Source organism: Gambusia affinis, linkage group LG03 (assembly GCF_019740435.1).
Source record: "Gambusia affinis linkage group LG03, SWU_Gaff_1.0, whole genome shotgun sequence".
NCBI classification, from domain to species: domain Eukaryota; kingdom Metazoa; phylum Chordata; class Actinopteri; order Cyprinodontiformes; family Poeciliidae; genus Gambusia; species Gambusia affinis.
In genome coordinates, this window is record NC_057870.1 from 10,868,603 (window position 1) to 10,889,965 (window position 21,363).

The 21,363-nt window shown below is 39.1% G+C and overlaps 1 long non-coding RNA gene across 1 annotated transcript in view; it reads left to right on the forward strand.

Moving 5' to 3' along the window:
- LOC122828269 overlaps window positions 1-21,363 on the forward strand; it is a 44,558-nt gene that overhangs the window by 15,756 nt on the left and 7,439 nt on the right. The gene's annotated exons all lie outside the window — the stretch shown is intronic.

Below are 21,363 nucleotides of genomic sequence, written 5' to 3' on the forward strand. Positions count from 1 at the left end.
GCAAGGTCTCAAGTTTGTCCCTGCATGCCATTCTTGGTCTCCTGCATGACAGAGGCTGGAGGAGGAAAAAGGATAAGAGGAGGCAGGGGGCAAGGAGCCATAGGGTATGCTTGGGTGGAATGTTGGCCAAAGATGAAAGTGGTAAAAGGGGAGACGTGTTTTCATCTGTGGCCCAGGCCAGCGAGTGGGGTGCTTATCAGAGCTCTTACCTGCCTGAGCGCAGTCAGGGTTGGGCCTGATCCAAGAAACAGATCGACACCAGGCAGTTAAGATTTGTGGGAGGCAGATCGGTTGGAATATATGTGGCTGTATTAAACATTATGGTTTAGTGGTGTTGTCTAGACAACCCTTATAACAAAGACAATGGTAGGAAATTGGTATAGAGCAAATTGGGAATATGCTTTACATAGCTGAGAAGACGAAAAGTCAGTATGGTTATGAAAAAGATATGTGTATTTTTAAAATGAGATGAGCCAAGTCAGACTTTAGTGGATCATTTCTAGTCCCCATTTTTATTTTTTTGAAAAGTTTTGACCTGACAATACTAATTTTAGGAACCATAAAAAAGACGTAAGGCCAAAAATGATTGACATCCTCTTTAATATCAACCAAATGAAGACTACTTAATGTCCTCCTTTCAGTCTTGTTGCTATCCGATTCGTTTGTTGCTACTTTTCACTGAGTGAACTGCAGTCATGACTCGAAAACAGTTTCCTTTGAAGTACCTTACCTGCTTTACATTGCAATTTTGCGCTTCCTCTGACTTTATTTCACAGCAGTACTAAAATAATGAACCCTGACTCTAATTCCCACAGAGAAACACAGACAAAGACAGACAAAACTGGTTGGTATCCTGACTTTGTAGCGCTTTTGTATGGTGCATTCACTGATCAGAACTAAGACAATAATTTTGGCTGAAAGTTACTTGATTCAGTTCAACAGATGATTTGTTAGAGCACTGCCATATTTTGTCAAGTAATCTTTTTCCTCTTATCAATGTCAGAAAAAAAATAATTTTAAACATGTCTTTATTTTTTTTTTCTAAGTCTCTGTCTGTTTTTTGATTGTAAAAAACAATCTGCTGCAATTGATTGACGTTGAATTTGAGAATTATTGCCACCTACTGGCACAGCCTGAATATTTTCACATTTTTGTTGGAATTTCTCTGAGCTAGATGAAAGAATTGTTTTAGAAAAAAAAACATCTGTTAAACAAATACTCAGATTAATCAGATAAAGGCTTAAACGTTTGGGAAGGAGATCCTTCAATACACATGAACTAAAATCTAATATTTTAGCCAAAAACTGATGTGAGGGTTCTTAGAAAGTATATTTTTGTTGGTTTCTTGTACATTAAAAATGCAGCCGAATTCAAATTAGTGACAATAAAGAAATATTATAATAGTCATCAAGTCTCTTTTTGGATAAACAAACTAGCAGAATCTGAACCACTGATCAAAATCCAATCACCCCATCTGATGCATGTTCTTCTTTTGAACCATCCACATGTTCAACAGCTTTTGATTTATCTGAGAGGTCCCTAGACACTGGTTCAAGCCTGATTGACCTCAACCATTTAACCCCTTGACCTCCTATACGGACTGAATGCACGTCGCGGTCTGGGAGTTCAGTTTGTTTCAACTGGCTTTTGGTTTCATGTCGATAAATCTTGAGAGTGTTGAACTTGACACTTAGTTGTGTTCTGAAACATCCAATGAATTTTTTTGCACATAAGATAAAAATACATCTTCTGCACCAGATCAAAGCATGCTGTTATAGATCCCTCTGTGAGGCTCTTTACATTGCCAAACGTGCACATAATCCCTGTCGTGACATTGATCTTTAACTTTGATGCTTGGCTGTCATTACACGCTGAAGGGTGCTGTTTGTGAGAATGATTTTCATGTAAAGTGCTCATAAACGATCATGGGACATGCAGGCAGATTTACTATCATGAGGGCTACAAGGAGACACGGGGGACAGCGCGGCATCTCGTATATGCTTGTACAGAGTAGGTTTTGCAGGTTCACAGTTTACGCCCAGCTGTTGTGGCAGCGATGGTCTTAATGATGAAGTGAAGGCTGGAATTGCAGGTATCAATCTGTTATAAAGTTCTGATACTTTCACTTCGATGAGGAAACCTAAATGAAGTGGTGCTGTTTTAAATGAAAACCACTTTGTACATGTGAAATTGATGTATAAATTATGTATGCTCATCTTTTATGTATAAATATGATAATCCTGTATAATTTTCTGTACTGACTTGATGCTAAGACAGACTATTTTTGAGTCAAACAACTGACAGATCACAACAATTACTAGGAGATACAAATGTCTGGAGCCAAGGACAATGATGACAACAATAGCATCGCTGGTCATTTTTGCCATTTGCCATTTTTGTATTTTTGTAGATCTGGTTGTTTCATACTTGACTTCTATGTGTATAAAATGAAACTATCTGCCATGGGACACTTTATACAAACTTTACACAAATTCATCACAACTTTAAGGATGTTTCACACCCACTTTAACAACTAATACTTTAAATATTGTATGGTATTCTACGTGTAGCCTGTTTAGGAAAATGTAGTTTTAAAATATAAACATTCATAATTTTATGGAAGCAAATGCAAATCGGAACTACAATAAATGGAATTAAGGTGTAATATAAAGGTATAATATTAGATTTTATTTTATGTGAGATCTGAGTATTTATTTCCATAATTTAATAACAAAATCCATAAATACATATGCAATAGTTTGAGGATTAAGGTATGCATTTCTTTTAAAGAAAAAAAAAAATCAATGTAGGAGCGGAAACAATAAAAATGCATAGATTATTTTCTACTTCAAATATATCTTTTGTTCATGAAAACTAACATATTTTTAAACTAAAGACGGCATATATTGCAATATAGTAAGAAAACTTTATTAAAATAGCACCTTTCTTAGGCCGCAGTCACAAAGTGCTTCACAGTACAAATAGTAAAAAAAAAAAAAAAAGAATTGTATATGAAGTGTATATCTATACAATGAATTGAATGTGGTCTTTTCCTTTCTTTGCCCCAAGAACTTATTTAATTAAAAGAAAAAAAATAAGCTAAGCTTATTTGGTAGCATGTCAAAGCACCCTTTGAGATGTTGCCTTTCCCCACTGTTATATTTTAATTCATACCTGAAAAATATTTATGTATGTCACTTGTTTTATGTGAGGTCAGAATCTCTGTCCATCCAATCCAGAATCATCAATCTATCACTTGTTGAGCGCTAGTTAATAATGATCTCCACTAACTAGCAGGGGGAGTCCATCAGCTAGAGTCTCCTGGGAATGAGGTCAGGCTGTGAACTCTGGCCCCTGGTGACCACAATGGTCTGACCATTTACATGGGCTCTAATACCAATGAGGGGTCATCAACAGGAACTTGTCAACAGTCTTTAGGAAGTAGATTAGGAAGTGGTAAATATGGTAACCGGATGCTTTACTACCCATTACTAAGATAATGTTACTCATGTTACTCAAACAAATCAATATGATAAACAATTTATTCAGGTGATCACTTGAGGTGACTTTAGAGTAATTTCTTAATTACAATAAAGTTGACTTGCCATATTATTTATAAAAAGATAAAATAGCAACAGTGATGTAACAGACTGAACTGATCCAAAACACTGCTCAGATTTTAATCCAAACCCACTGATAGCTTGTGACTCTGTGGTTAACTCAGTGACAATGAGTGATCCAGTTCTTCTTGTTAGCCCACATTCTAGAACAAATTGGACCCTTAACACTACACAGCCACCAGGCCCGTGTCCAACCCCTCCCTGCTTGAGGTGCAGAGTGGCCCATGGTATCGTCATTTGACCTGCTTGTCCCATATGGAGAGGGTGTTGGACAGATGGAGAAGTCAGAAGGTCAGAGGTTAAATGACCAGGACTGTTTACAAGGCATCTGAGACCCCAAATAGAAGTCCTTTAAGTACTTTAAGTGCTGAAATTGATAAGAGAGCTCTTCAGAACTTTAATATTGATTGAAAAGATACTATTTAAGAACATCTGACTAAATAATTAGTAGTTTTGTTGAACCAAGATATAAAACTCTCCTAATGCTCTCTTTTTAACGTACAAAAACAGAGAAAGAAAATAAGCAGCTGTAGGTTTTTTTTGCTAACTTTAGTGAAGAAGTCGCCACCAGTTCAAACCTCCAGTTCACACCTCAACTTCTTTGGTATTTTCTCACATGGGTTATGAATCTGATTAACACAAGGTATGCTTTTCTTTGGAAGCCCTGTGTTTACATAAAGAGGCCCAGTGGGACCAGCCCTCGAGGTCAGGGGGTCGAACTCTGCTTGTCAGAGAGCCTTGTGACATTTCTTTCCCACGTCTCCTGGCAGCCATTGTCCACAGCGAGGAGCCCCTGTTAACGTTTGGCCCCAGGAGGTAGAGTGGTGTGAGTGGGAGGCCTGGGGGCATTGGACCCTCGGTGGGTCCTTGGGAAACGGGCGTAACCAGGCGGGGCTGAGGCGAGCTGTGACAGCATGGGGTCATTTTCCGGCTTGCTGCCCCTGTAAAGGGCTTTGCAGCACGGTATTGGCCCCTAGAGGAGTACTGGTGTGGAAGATGGTACAAAAGACTTTTTTTTGTGTGTGTGTGTGTGTGTGTGCATGTGTGTGCGTGGGTGGGAGTGTGTGTATGTGTGGGAGAGAGAGAAAGAGAGAGAGACAGACAGAGAAAGAAAGATGTTTCAGTGACTGCACACTTCCACAGGTTAGTGTTAGTCTAAAAAAAGAGGGATTTTACATGTTGGCAATACTTTTACAGTTTCTGATTTTATTTGTATGTTTTTATGCTAATAGACACAATATGTAAATTATATGTTTCTAAAAATGAAATAAAACAAAGCAACAAAATATACCGCTACCAGTAATAATTCCACTAATGGCAGAATATAGTATTAAAAGAATAAGTAAATTAATTACTTGATAGATCTGGTCATAACCAAACTAGACAAGCTTCTACAAAAATTTAAGAAAGGCGCCGTTGCTGATATTCCATGTATTTGGGCAGATTTTGCAAATTTGTGTTTAAACAGCAGTACGGTTTCACAGCTTTAACACAAATCCCTCCCTTTCCTTCACTTCATTTTTCCACACCGAGCGGACGTGCACGGCTGCCTCTTGTTGACACAGGCTGTGATTTCAAGCCAACACACTCGTCTATCGAACAATAACCGCATATCCTCAAAATGAATAAATAAAACATATCATGCTGCCATTATCACCCCTTTTCTCTGTCTTCATGCAAGGAAAAAAATGTACAACACCCATTCTTGCTTCTAACAAGGTCGTCCTTTTTAATGTAATCCTGCTTGTGTCTTTCTGGGTCTCTGATGGCTTCTCAGAAGTCTAGTTTTCCAGCGGCAGGGGCATGTAGAGTAATCTGCAACAAGCGCTTTATTCATCTGAAAGTACTGTGAGGCTGTTTAGTATTAAGAAATGATGGGAATGAAAGGTCCTCCAACCCCAACGTTAACAAATACAACTCAAAACATCCCACATACAACGTCTTCCATATATATAATTGATACGCCCAGCCCGTGTCATGTCATACTATTGCGCATCTATTCAACGCCATAGATAGGCACCATGACATAGAAAAAATACACACTTTGAACATTTTACTACACACTTCACAATGTAACACATAATTTGCTCAGCAGATAAGCCAGGCTGCCGCAGTTGTTTTTGAGCATATTGAAAGATTTCACAACATCAGTGTTGTGGAACAGATGCACCAGTGCTACAAAAATAATTCAACTGCAACTTAAACATTCTAGTGACGGCCCATTAATATCAGTATTCATGCAAAGCTAAGATTCTGCTCTGATAAAGAGTGACTCACATTGAAATTCTGGATTCTTTAAACTACAGTGACCTACTTTCTAAATATTTTTGGCTGATACTTATATGAACACTTGAGACCACTCACTGCCATAAGAAATAAATAAGTAAAATAGATAGTGACATCAAGTGAAAAGACACCCTGTCCTGACTCAGCAGTACACTGTAAATTCCACACACTTCATCCCAATACACATGCGCTATTCAGAGGTAGACTGCATCAAAAAAACAGCACACATATTTCAGAGCCATTATCAGACTGTATGCACCACAAACTCTCACATTTACACCTATGTAAAATGTTTTAGAATTGTTTATGACCCAGGGAAACAGAAAGCTATGAATTATGAATTGATGTCTTGATCAGCTTAAAAAAGTGAAGTGCAAATTTCAAAATTGCATTTGTTATTTGCATTTTTTGCATTAGTTATTAAAAGTGGCACTGGTGGTTTTCACAAAAACTGTTATTTACAGTAGACTTCTATCCTTAGTAGTTTGAGAGGCTTATGATGCTTGTGAAACTTCATTTGTAGGTAGGAACTTTTAAAATACTTCATTTTGAGATTGGAATTGTAAGCTTGGTTTTAGAAATTTCACATCTGGATGCCAATAAGTGTGAAGGGAGCTATATGTTTGAATACTTCTGGAGAATCAACTCTAGAAGCAGCACTGCATCATGAAGAGCAGATATATATAAAAAAGTGAGGTTATTTTCTCTTCTGTAGCTTTTGGATTACTCTTTTATGTTTTCAAGATAATCTCAATAATATAAAATCACTGAAATGAAATACTTGGACCTTAAACATGTTGAAGAGGTTATATTTTCCTATTCAATAACACTTTGCAGTTTGTGCTTTTCTATATAAAGCAGCTGCAAGTCTACACTTACAGCAAGTGATTTGCTCAAGGTTGATGGGGAATAAAAAATGGCAGATACTTTAACTTTTACACATGAAGGGAAAAAAAAATAAAATGGAATGTTTGTTTCCTTCCAATAGACCATGCAAGCTCCTGACTGCTATACACACAAGTTTCAATAAAACACCCATTCAGCCCATCGTAAGTTTACCTAGGCTGAACATATTACCAGTAGCATATCAGCTGCAAAACTGGCCAGATGGAATCTTTCCTCTCTTCCAAATCGCAGACAAAAACATTGCAATCTGCTGGCTGATTGCAGCTATTTTCTTGCCTCTCTCTTTAGCAGAATTGTTTCCTGGCCCCTCACGAATTGAGTTTATCAGGTGTTGAACAATGGAATGGGGATTGTTTATCGGGTGTTAAACAACAGAATACAATATTGCGGAAAAGGTCGCAACTTTCAGCAAAACTCAGGAAGCAAACTTTGTTTCAATTTCATCGCAGGAACAGGGCACAAAACCTTTGGATGTAAGAAACAAAAACAGAGCTGGGTGCTTAAGATGAACCACAGTATTTCCACACATCTACAATCGACTAGCCCCGCTGCGTGGGTGGGTGCCATTTTGTTTTCAAATGTATTTATTCATGGATCTGACATTTTAAGCAACCTCTGTGTGCTTGTGGAGTTACAAACCAAGCTAATTTCCTACCATACTCCATATGTTTAAAGCTCCATCACATTCCATAGGCTCTTAGATCTGAGGAATATTCACTTGCTGTCTTTCTCGCTTCGACTCCTGCACTTCCAAACCCTGAACCTGAACTTGGGAGGGCAGGCGTAGATTTATATGCATGCCCCTCCTTTGATGACAGGGTAAATATTCACACCGACAGCCAAGGTGCCCCCATCATTACCCATGTACTGTGTGTTTGCCCACCAGTTAAATTCTTAGGGGGATTGTTTGGTGAGATGAATGGGGCCAAAGTGCTGAAGGACGTACCGGAGTTCAGCAAACAAAACCTCTCCTGATTGGCTCAGCAACATCTCGGTCCAGTAGGCAAAGTTGGCGGTGGGGAGGTGTGCGGAGGATAGGGGGGGTGCATGGGCAGCGAACCGTTGGAGGGTTTTGCTTGTCAATTAGGTCTGCTGTGAATGGCTGGGAGGAGGAAGAGAGCGCCCTGACTGTGCTTGCCTTCTCTTAGCTCTTGTTGGATCTGAGGAGATATAGCTGAGATTCTCTTCACCTGAAATAGGAAAAACCCTGTCAATATTCATCTATTTAATAACCCTGCATATGCTCACACAGTACCTTTTGAAGGCTTTGGGGTCTGCATTTCCCTTTGATGTGCCTTCATTGTCAGACTCTATCTGAAATCTTCGGAGATGGAATTGGTGACATTTTGTCTTTTTTCATCCATTCAATCCAACCTCAAAGCATTCCAACTGTAGTTTTCCAGTCCAAGATGTATTATCGTATTGGGGGAGGGCATTCAAGTTACCTTCAGTTTCCCAGTTTTTATATTACTGGGCTATGAAAGAGCACTAGACTGAGGCAGGTGTGTAAATACACTGGACCAAATGATGCACATTTTTTTAATCAAAATGGCAGATCTAAATCATTGGAGTAATTTGGTTCCTTTTAATTATAGAAAGACTAACATGTGTTAAACATTTCAAAACTAACAAATGTCTTTCTACTCTGTAGGGCCAAGTTATAGTGAATGTAGTTTTTTTTTGCTTTTTCTTGTTATACTAACCACAAAGTGCTTTTACAGTCTCATTGATCCACTTGTACTCATATCATTCACACAACCATACACCAATATGTAAGCTGAAAGTAAACTTGGACTTCTGTGCCTCGTCCTGGGAGGAATCAGCATGGGAGATTAACCTGGAAGGTTGGTTCGCAACCATCCAATTGCCATGTGATTATTTTTCTCAGTGAGAAACCTCCAACTCAATTAGTAGTTTGTTATCAGGACTTGGACTCACTGCCTGCTGGCTGTTAATGGAATATTTGTACATTTCCAGTGAGAAACCTACTAACCAAATTAAGCAATTTTTTTTATATTTTATGTCACGGTTCCAAAATAGTGCAAAACATTATGTTGCCAGTCGGCCTTCTGCGCCGTTCCAGAGTTAGTCAGACTGCTGTAAATCATTAAGTACATCTTTAACCTCTTCCAGAAAAGATGTTTGGTTGATTATTTCTGCAGGTTAAATGTCAGTTGACTTGGGTTTGGGAGCATACTGTTGATTTCTGTGGCACCTCAAACATGAGGGTCACGGACTATAACACACACAGAAAAAACGAAATCTAACAACCGGTGAGAGAATTTAAAATGCAATATCAACTCTGCAATTAAAATGTATGAAAGCATTTCTACTTTGTCGAAAGGAACAAAACTGGTCAAAGAATTAGCAATCTAAAAGTTCAGCTAAACACAATTCAATAATGGCAGACCAAATTAGGTGATACTCATAAAACATGCACAACAACACGCACACGCCCACCCACACACATTATATACAGACCTCTTCACTCTGCCTTTATGGATTGAATTCTCACATTCCATCTTCTTGATGTTGCTATGTCTGACACTACTGCCCTCTTGTCTACTTTGTCCAACGCCATCCGTTTTCTTATTAATCTGGAACTGGAAGTCCCGGAGGATCTTTGCACTATCATTCACAACTGTCCATGGTGTTTCATTTGACTGGGACTTCCAGCACAAGCTTGGTACTTGTAAGCTATTGCACACAATGCTTGCAGAGCCTTCATCTTGGGTTTTGTTTCATTTGGTAGATCTTAGCCTCTTTTGCTCTCCGTTGAAAGGACTTGATATTACCCACTTCCTGTTGCTCATGGTACATGTTGTGCTGGGCCTCATCTTATAGTTCCAGAAACAGTCTTGCACATAACTAAGCAGTTCATATCCAACTCTAAATTGACAGAAAATAGAGAGGAGAGCAGCAAATGGCCCCAAACTGGGAATCAAACCCAGGACAAGTTGGACAACTGTGTTGCGGACAACAGCCACGGCACATGGTGCATGCACTGCACATGTTCCTGAAACAGCTGGCTGCTTTCTCTTTGGGTTGATCTTAGGTTCCAGCCACCAGTATAAAGGGGAGCACTGCTCCCAGTGGCTTGTGGCCTAAATGTAGGAATGAAGTATGTAAAAAGAAATCAAAACTACTCTGCCATATGCTCTGTTCTTGATCTCCACATTGTTTGTAGTATTTTACATAATGCTATCTATATTTTCACCATTTATGGATAATTGCACTGATTGTGGTTTTCTTCCATCCCAAATCTTATTCTCTACTTTATGTTGTCAGACAAGTTCTCCTTAAGGACAGTCACAATAAACTCATCTTCCTGAAGTGATTCATGATTTAAGCGATTACTTTCTCACACAGGCCCAAGATGATCTGGATAGCCTTTTGTCCAAATAAAAGCAAAGAAAAACACAACAAAACATCAAAAAAGCATTAGAAAACATCTTGTTTTTATTTACCTGTTGTCTTTGTCTGATATTGACAATTGTTTGATAGTCTGAAACAAAACACCTTGTCAAAAGCACAGAAAATTTTCAAGCGAAGCCCTAAGCAATGGTAGTTATGTTATAAAGTCTGTGTATTGCATGCAAAGTCACAGGAAAATGAATATCATAGACCTTTTCATTGCTATAAAGTATCTCTCAGGTCTGTCTGGAGGAGGACATAACTGTAGACCCACGCTTATGAGCATGCCACTGTAATGTCTAACAATTTCCCCTATTTCTCATATTCATTTAATTTGAGTCTTCCTGACTGTCTGTGGCGCTGTGTGCTCTATACATCTTCACCCGCCGTCCCCTCACATTTTCACTCGGTGCACTCTTACTGTGGAGGACCTATACGCACTCAGATAAGAGGAAATGAAGTCTCGTCGGCACAATTTGAAGCGCCGCTTTGAAGCTGGATGTGAAATAGCAGCTCGGCTCCTCTCTGCTCCTCTGTGGCTGGTAAAATAAGGGCCCTCTCGTTAAAAGCACTTTACCTGTGCTCCCTCTATGGATCATTAAACAGATTTGGGGTTACATTCAAATCACAATTACTCCGTGCACTAACTGTTAATGGGCACAAGGGTTGAAAGAGTAAGAGAAATGTTTCTGACATTTCTTTTTATATCTTTCTTTGAGCTGCGATGAGAATACCTCAGAAGGTGAAAGGTGAGACATAAACTAACTGACACCAAAAAAAAAAAAAGGATTTATTTCTAATACTTACCACTGCCTAAAATCACAGCTAAAAAAAAAAACAACTAAACTACATGCAAGATTTTTTTCTTATTGTCAGTAACAGAACATTTTAATGATTATATGCTTAAAAGATAGAAATCAATTTTCTCTGCACTGAACCTGTAAGTGGAGCACATTGTAGTTCTCGTGTGACCTTTCAGTTCTCACTGACAGAGTTTTTCTTGAATATGTAGTGCAAATGGCTGTGTGTCGGTGCAAGTACGAGTGGGCTTGACCGGGGAGGATTGTGTGCTTAACCGACAGTGGAGAACAGCCCCCGGGTCCTCCTGCACAGTGTTAAGAAGATACTTTCGTTTGTTCACCAACCAGAACTTGCCGGTGTGTAGGCAAGTGATGCATCTCGCTGTGGTTAAAGGAGGAAAATATGTCACCTTGGGGTCTGTAGCACAGCGAGAAAAGAGGCTTTCTTCTTGGATTGCACGTTCAAGCAACTGTACGAAATTTGACACTTGATTGATTTCTCAATATTTAAGTAGCTGTTTCAACTTTGTATCAGTGTTCTTGGGATAAAAATGAAGCTCCTTAAAACTGACAACCTCGTTGTTCCTCTGAGATTTTCTCTCATTTAGTCACCTGCTGCCAGCCCCAGGAAAAAATGCTCATATATCAAGTTTTTTTTATTAACTATGTAAAGAAACCTATAGCAGGTGGATAGTTCTTCCTGATTCAGTTGGAAGAAAAAAAACAACAAAAAAAAAACAGCAACTGAATTTACACACTTACAATTTGCGCATAATGTTTAAGATTTGCGAGGTGCAATATATTTTACGCGTGGCTCTCTGGTACGTGTGAGGGCCTCTCCTGGTAACTGCCTAGGGCAATAACACAAGGTGTAATCCCATGTATGCCTCCAGACTCTTCGCTGCCTGCGTAGATGTGGAGGAGCGTTTTAGCCCCTGCAGTGTGCCGTAGGGCACGAATACCCTCCCTCCCCTATGCTCGCAGCACCAGCAGGTTCTTCCTGGCTTTCCCCACCTTCGTGAGCGACTCCTTTTACACTCAGAATCTGTGTGGCACAGTTCAATTTGCAGCGATGACAAATGGCTCAAGGAGGAAGAAATTGACTTTTGACAGGCATTATATGTGAGTATGGCCACTTTCACAAATTTATAACAGCGACTGCAGGTGAATAGTTCTTTCTTGCTAGAAAATTAAATAAACTGCATAATGTTTGGCCTTATCTAGATTGGCTGAGCAAAAGCTGGGTATATACGATGTGGAACATACTTATAGAAAAGCCAAATGTCAAATAGACACCCTTAATGCTCAATTCAGCCCCAATGGAAGGCAGTGAAATTGCACCTGACCAATGGATGTGAGGCAGCATCCTGACACGAGTAACTTTGCACCACAGGGGCATGGAAATCATATGACACACGGTGACGGAAACACTGGATATTTCCGTCAACAAAGCTAATCTTGCTCACAGTCGCATGTGTGCAGGATTAAACCCTAAAGAGCAAGACACAGATTTACTCAACAAAATAATTTACATGAACTATAACACAGTTTTACAAGCAATGCACACCAAAATAGGCAGTGATTGTTAAAAACTGAGACCTGGACACACGTCTCACAAGGGGTGCCATCATCACAGGCAAGAGAACAAACGCTATTATGAGCTGAGTGTTATTAGGGACATCCCATATGGATAATTTAAAACAATTCTGTGTTCTGGGCCACTCGCTGATCCCTGGTGTCAGATGGGAAATGTCTTGCTATCACCTAAATTAAGCTTTAAATTGTTCAAACTGAACATTGTTAAAATAACTCCTCTAAAAGTGTGTATGCTTTCTCAAAATGCCTGTACACTCTTTCACGCTTCTTTTAATAACAGAAGAATGTAGGATTACAAATACTAAGGAACGTGACAAAAACATTCCTTGGTGTAATACCAACATTAGTTAGTTGGTATTTGATACAGAGATTCTTCTTTCTTAATAAAAAACTGTTACTGACCTTAGTCAGTCAAACACGACCATATTGTCACTTTTTCTTATGCCACATCCTTTTAATTCCATCAATGTGATTCACCTGGTTAATTATCATTACATTTTGAGGAAAGCTGAAGGAATGATCCACATGACATACGTCCCTCATCTGCCCTCTAGCTCACCACGGTGCCACCCTCCATTACTGATCTCATCTTGCTACACGGTTGCAAAGTAACACAGCAAAAAGAAATTGATCAATAGTTGGTTCAAAATGAGAAATCAGTGAAAGCTCAGTGCCAATCGATTCTTATCACACGGCATCCTTTGTATTGCTGTTTGTTGGCTATTAACTGTAAAACCCAGCAGGGATCTGGCAACCCGGACGAGTTTTGATGATTTCATCTAATCCTAATTATGAGTTCCACTCTAGCTGAAGGAGCACATGATGGGATTGTCTTCATCGGCGTGGAACGTAGTTTGGTCCGAAATCTGCTCAGGTCTGACACCACTGACCTTGTCTCTCTATGAAATTTCCTCGTTAAGAGTCTGTCAGCTTGCCCCCTGCTGCATGTAGCCGCTGCCTAGAGCCATCATTAGTGGAGACTGGTGCTGTATGTGGTGTGCACACCACAAGCTTCTTTAGGAGGCATTTCCTTCATGAGGCTGGATCTCCAAGGGCACTGCTGGTCAACTGTGGAGCCCAGAAAGACACCGATCTGAGGTCTCAGCCCACCGGGAAAGAAAAACATTTGTTAAATCTTCTACACCTGGATTGGTGTGAAAATGGTAAAAAAAAGTTTCTACTGACTATAATTCACTGTGATTTCTACTGGAATACCTGATTCGCTTAAAACCACCCCAAATAAAGACGAAGAAAGAATTTAAGGTTTTCTTTTGTGATGAAAATTTTGGAAAAATGCCCAATATGATCAGAGTTATTCTGTTTGAGGGGTGGGCTTATGAAGTTAATTGATCTAAAATTGACAGTAGGCGTTTGTGTGTGTGCGTGTGCGTGTGTGTGTGCGTCTGTCTGCATGGTTGCTTGTCTTGTGTGTCTCAGTTTTATTCTGCCAACCTGTCCAGTGTGTATCCTGTCATCACACAATGACCACCCATGATAGGTCTCTTTGCAACCCTGCAGGAATAAATGGGTAGATGGTAATTCGTCCTTTGTAATTAAAAAAGTGTTTTGTAACAAAATAACTGTCCACAGTTACTGACATTGCTGCTTTTAGTGCTACGTACAATGATTTTGCCAAAAGGATGATATTTTGTCTTATATCAAATTTTACAAGATTGGATCACATGAAAGGAGGGATCTCTGGCCATTCCTTCCAGCACCATCAGTCTAGTTCCTGCTAATTCATGAGTCATCCAGTGGCAACTGAGAGTGCTGTGGATAACTTAATAGTTTGTCTGGTCAGTTATTCCTACGCTGAACAAATGTATTGGATCATTAGCCTGGTTAAATACAAAAATCAAGAATCACTTTCAATTGTCTGGTAGGAGCAGATTTTCATCTCAAAAGTCCTGGTATTTTAAAAAGTCTTATCAAGTTTTCATGGGATTTGAATGATTAAAAAGGCCCACAGCATCACAGATACTTCACTGCACTTAATGGTAAGGATGAAGAGCTTTTCCAAATATTCATCCTTTGTTTTCTATCAAACCAAACTGGAATGCTTGCTGCCAAAAAGCTAAATCCTGATCTCATCCGACCGAACCACACGGTTCTGGTTGAAGTTCAAGCAGAGTTTGGCAAACTCCAAATTTTTATGTTTGTGGTGATAGAAAGAAAAAAGGTTTTTGTTTTTGCACTCCCAAACACTGGTTCTATGGTTCCACACATCCAGTACCATCCCATATTTGTACCTTATGTCATATACATTTTTCAGGTAAAAAACAAATAATTTATCATCAATTAAAAGTTCCCAAACTCACTTAAAAAAAGTTATGTATAAATAAAAAATGGTTTTGGGTCATTAGTTATATGAAAAACTGTGCCACTGGTGATTTTGCAAAAAAAAAAAAGAAAAAAGAAAAAAAAGATTTCTTAATATTAAATTTGTTTTCCCTACTGAATAACACTACTCAAATGAAAGATTAAATTAGTAAAACTTTTGAAATAAAATTTGTATTTATTTTAACAAATTTGTAGCAGGTGTGCCAGTAAATGTGGAAGGCCTAGAGTCAACAAGAGAGACGTAGGTGTGTGACCAATCCAAAACTGTAAACATTAGAAGTCTAAGGCAAACATAAACTGAAGACAGACTTCAAACTACACACCCTTTAGTGAACCTCCAACCCTATTTCCTGCAGACCTTCTTCCTGAAACTGGCATAAATCTACAGTCCTCAGAGGTAATGATGGTGTAAAATTATGGCTGCCTCAGCACACCTTACAGCTCTCTTTGCTATCTCTCCCTTTGGGGTTCAGGGCCCCAGCCTTCGATTGAGATCATCTCCATGCCTTGGTTCTCTCCACTATCAGCCTTCCTCTTTGCCTTCCAGTCCCACTCAAAGGGAATGTGTAACTGAATTTAAAATTGAGTGCCCTTCTTTCAAGGACTACAGCTAATGAGACGTTTTGCCTTGAAATCCAGGCTGGATGGAGGAGACCCGGTGGGAAAGGCCTGAGATGATAGCCGCCCTGTACGTCGGGTGTTAGGGTGCTAAGATCCCCATGTGCTGAAAAGAGAGAAAGGTGGTTTCTAAGTACAGTGAAACGAGCTTTCATTGAACCAGCTCTGTTCTGTTGGTCACCTAGGGCCGTCATTGTGAATCCAAGAGTTGTGTGATCTGTATCTAGGAGCAGAACAAGGGCCGACACCAGGCCTCCTCTTTTGCATACATATGTTAGAATCCCTGAAAGGAAAGCCCAAATGGCCTCGCTGAGAATTAGGAAGTGAGGTGACAATTACATTCGGATGGAAGAAAGCAGACTGTAGTGGGTTCTGAGTGAGAAGAGGAAGGATGGTGCATGGAGAGATGGAGAAGTGACTCAAAGAAACCAGCCCATAGAAGCAGGTACACTTGACAGTTTGCAGATTGAGGATCATCCAAGACTCTCTGCATGGGTGCAGCGATGAAAGGAAATCGTCCAAGGGATTCTCCTTTTAATCAGGGGCCCCAAGGAGAGAACCTTGCAGTCGACGGGCCCCCGGCCGCCGCTAGCCACTGTCATGCTAATGAAAGAGGCTCAGGGTGTGAATGGAGAGGTTAGCTTGTTTCTTGTGTGCTAATTAATGCATGTGTCAGGTGTGTGTAAGTGTGCGAGTGAGACTCTTTATGCATTTTAATGAAGTGTCTGCTTGTGCCTGAGCGTGTATGCATGTCAGTGTGACGGGGATTTGAAGCACGGAGCGAGACAGATGTGTGACCAACGAGTGGGTTCAAGAGTGCAAAAATCAGTGGATGCATCAATATGAAATTTGTACTGATTTCAAGGATAAAAGGCTCCAATTTTGAATCCTCCTTTAATTGAGGTCTACCCTTTTAGGTTCAAATTATAACTGCCAAAAAAGAAAAAAAAAACCCCATCATGAATAAACTATAGTTTCAATATATGTTTTAGAAATTCCAATAAATTACGACATAATTAATCAGATTTGTTTTACTTTACTTCTCCATTTATAACCTGTCTTGCCAATCTAATTTTTCTCAAGGCATGCCATGTATTGACTGGTGTTTATCAGCCATCTTGTTTCACCCCTTGCAGCAAAAAAAACAAAAAAACAATCTTCCTTCACGACATGTTAGGGGAGTGATTTCCAGACAGCCCTTTCAGTCTAACTCTTGTTCCCACGGACACAAACATGGGGGGACTTTTGGATGGCCTCAGGCACAGCATATGGCCTTAGGCTGCAGTATTGTCTAAGCTGTTTGGGCAAGCTAGAATAATGCCATTGTTGCATGTGCCTCTCAGACAAGACATAGGGGAGTGTGTCAGAGTAAAAAGGGAGAGCCATCAAAGTCTGTGACCTTTTAATTTGCTGGTGGCCTCTCCCACAGACGACTGTGTCAGCCACGCACACCCCAGTCTGTGACTCGGGTCTCTGGTGTTGACAAGAACCTGGATTTTATTTGATTGGCGTCCCTCACCAGAACAAATATTTTTTGTAATTGATTTAAAAAAATAAAAGAAAAAAGAAAATTCTCAATCAGAGTGGGAAAAATTATTTTGTTGATGCCATAGAGAAAATGACCATACCTCAATAAATGTGCTACATTGTATTTTTCTTAGAATTTCATATAAAGTATAACACAAATCAGATGATAAATGTGAAGGTAAAGGAGGTAAAAAAAAGAAACATAGCTTTCAAATGTTTTTACACATAAAAACATGATATACGTTTGTATTCAATCCCCTATTGTATTACTCCTAATGAAATTCAGTGCACTGTCTGTAATTTAACCTCAATAGTGATTTGACAACACACCAGGCTGGTCACATCAGTGTTTCAACATCTCACAGAGCATTGTTTGATTCTTCATTCAAAAGTGGGAGCAAGATGGCACAGTTGCAAACCTACCAAGACAGAACCATACATCTAAACTGACAATTCTGCAAAGGGCATTAATGAAAAAAAGTAACCATTGCTTTCTCCATGGTGAGAATCGTAGCGATCTACAGGTCAGCTGGGGAAATATGTTAACATGAAAACTGTCAATTCCGCACTCTACAAATGTGTCCCCTATAGTAAAATGGTAAAGAGAAAGTCATTGTTGAAAATAAGCCATATGATGTCCATGAAGGCCATGTAGGATGCATAAATGTGGAAAAACTGTATTCTGTTGTAGGGCAGAGCACCTTGACATAACCCTGAACACACAATCCCACTGATGAAACAGCATCATACTGTGGAGATGCTTTTCTCCTGACTGACATTGAGGTATGGCGTAGATGTGCAAATCTGGGAGAGGCCAACTCTTACACCTGGAGGGGCGGGGAGTCAATTATTGCAACGTGATAAAAAATAAATCAATTGATTTGAAGAAAAGATAAATTAGTTCATGTAATTATGTCATATCGGGACATAATTGCATGTTCACCAAATAAGTCCCAATATGAAATGTGATTCTCTTAAAACCACAGCTTATCACGGGTGACTGTCTCGCTCATTGGTTGGAAGACACACTACAGGTCCCTATATGTGGTTCCACAAGTACTGCCTTGCATACTCCACCCTGCCCCCAACCTTGTCCACCCTGTAAAGTGCCATTATAAAAATGTCAAGGGGTCCCTCTCTCTGTCAAAATCATGTGCCATTATGCAAATCACAGTGTGAACACACATTCTCAAAGATTTACATAAGCCATATGGACTATAACTCAAAGGAGAATACAGAAGTAATTCAAATAGGTGTTATATGGAACTTTTCTTAAAAAAAAAAAAAATATATATTTTCTTATCTTTAGTTTGAATTGTTTAGTGTTATACGTTTACTAAGTTTGTGTTCTTAACAATAATTTATATGGAGTTTTCTCTATTATAAGAGCGCGAAACAAAGATTTTAAAGTAGGGATGTACCAATCAGGCAGTTTTTGTTGAGGTCTATTCTGATTTTGACGCCTACTGTGACAAGTACTGTGTCACATAAAGGACCACAAATGTGCTGTAGGTTTTTATTTATTTATTTTTTTTCACTTTTCACTAGAGCAGCTTTTAATATTCTGGAATAAAGACTGCTATAAATGATACATAAAATCATACATACATAAAAAAATTACACTTTTTATGTATCAAAACATATGTCCCTAAGCTTAATTAGATTATTTTTTATTGATTTAAAAGACAAATCAAAATTCATTCTTTTCACAGATGCATTATTAGATAAAACATGTTGGGAGTTTTTGGTCTTGATGCATTACAGTCTTGGTGAATCAGAAAATAAAATCAGATGTTTTTGTGTTTTTTCAGAGGCAATAAAGATAAAGGAAAATTGAAAGATGCAGAACTCTGGCTATCTCACTGGTGCATCTCTAGTTTAATATAAAGTTAGAGAATAAAAAAATATTTAAAATTAAAGTGTGACTGTATGCAGATCTGCTGAGCTTCCAATGCAACAGACGTCAGACTCATGCTCAAGTTTGAATATATTCAAATCAAGAGGATTTTCCATCACTGATACATTTTATTGAAAAGATCACACAAGGAAGGGTGTAGTGGCAGTACCCTCTCAAATTGGGTGGAGAGTGATTTTCTGAGTGACTATTAGACAGAAGCTTTTATGTGATTGGATCCATTTTACATTTTCGAACTCTCTTTCTTTTTTTTTCCCTGGCATTAAATGTCTGTGTTTGAAATGTAATGTCTGCGGAGGAAATGGAGACAATGAGAAACGAAGGTGAGAGGGATGTAACAGGCGGAAATGTGAAATTCTTTTGGTAGAAAGCATGACGGTGCCCGAGACAGAGGTGAACCCTGTAATGTACCCATTTGAATGTTGAATCATCCATTTACCACGACTGTCACTGCGCTGCTGTTGGACAGAGTTCCTCATACGAAGAGCAATAAAAAGGTTCTATGTGTATACTTCTTTGGACTTGCACAGTAGCGCAAGAAAATCAAGAAAAGAACAGCTAACCTCCCCACTCTGTGACACATTAGGGTGTCGACGTGGTCTAGTGAAAGGCATAAAAGAAACAGCAGCCAGGGCCTTCTGTTTTGACAGCTATAATCTAGAACATAATTCCATTGTTTGCTTCCCATAGATGCAGCTTGAGTGGCAGTGAGTGTGGCGTACGCTGACATGTAGAGCTGCTTCACATTTCCTCTAATTGCTCCGCGTTGCCCGAGCCTGGCACACATGTAGAGCATGGTGAGAGGCAACTCTTTTCAGGTCGGAACAGGAGGTGCTGTGTTTTGGCATACAAAGGAGAAAAAAAAATGCAGCCATGAGGGATGTAGACAAATAACAAGAGCAGTAGGAGGAGAAGAGCACAAAGGGGAGGCGTTTAATCATTTCTGACTGAGTATTCTGAAGGACAGAGGTCGACGGCCCTGTTTCTGCAACTCTGTTGTAGAGTAAGGTCTGGCATTTAGCATCAACCTACATGCAGTGGTAAAAACAAGGGCTGAACACATGAAATTCATTCAAATAGGGCTATTTGCAAAAAATAATACTAGATATCAGTGCACAACCCAAGTAATTTAGACATACAAAGAAATTATATAAAGGGCAGAGGGACTAAGTAATTGACACACTTAGTGATATTTCTTTAATACTTATTAAAGCTTTTTTGGTCATGGTAGATTGAGGAGGACTAATGCATGGAGAAAGTATTCACATGCTTAGTCCAGGCATGATTTGGACCCATTCTTCAGCACAAACTCTCTTCAAATTTTCAAAGCCATTTGATCATGAATTCTTTCCATCTATTTTCAGTTGGGATGATTGCCGTGGCCTTTCCAGCAGTTTTCTTCCTCCGTTGAGGGTTTGATTGCCTGCTTATTTGGATCAGTGTCTTGAGGGGAAAAAAACAACAAAAAAATCACCCTTTGATAGTTCATCTTAGGCCTCGGATTAAGAATAACCCAGTACATTGATCCTCAATTCAATTTAATGAGGTATTACAGTACCATATTGTTAAAGACAGTCCGACTCTATGATGTTCCCATCTCTAAACTTTATTGTTTGTATGTCATTTTTTAATACTTTCTTTAGACCAGACTATTTCTTACCCATACTTCAATCGCTTAATGTTCAAATGTTCAGCAGCAAACTTTAAGGCAGCTTCGAAATGCTTTTCCTTCTGCAGTGGAGTCTTTGTGCAGCAAGTGCTCACAGACAAGATTGTGGTTGAGTGCATTCTTTATTGTTTCCATGTACGAACTGTTGCTTATGAATCCTGATCTTTCTGAACTTCATTGCAAGTGGAGGTTCAAGAAGCTTGAAAAAGATTCTTGATTATTTTGTTCTACTTCTAAAAAGAACATGTACATTTTGATAGCTCACTGAAACATGCAAAAGTATAGAAGTTTTTTATAGATATATCATTTTTATAAAACATATTCTGCGTGTTCTTCCACCTTACATATAATTTGTGAACTTTGTTTTGACGTCTTTTTATGTGTTGGAAATCTTGTCTAGATTCCATGTCAATAGCAACATTAGAAATACATTTATTGATAAAGACATTGATGTTTTCAGTACATTTTTATCCACTTTACATGTCACTCAAATGCATTTTGTCCGTCAGCAAAGAAAGTCAGTTTTACGCAAACCACCACAAATGCAGAAACAAAGAAAGGGGGGCACAATATGGTGGCAGACACAGCGTCACTTTTGATTCATGTTGCGCTGAGAAGTATTGAGATTGGAGAAAATCCTTGCAAGGGAGGAGGGAAAAAGCCTCTATCCTT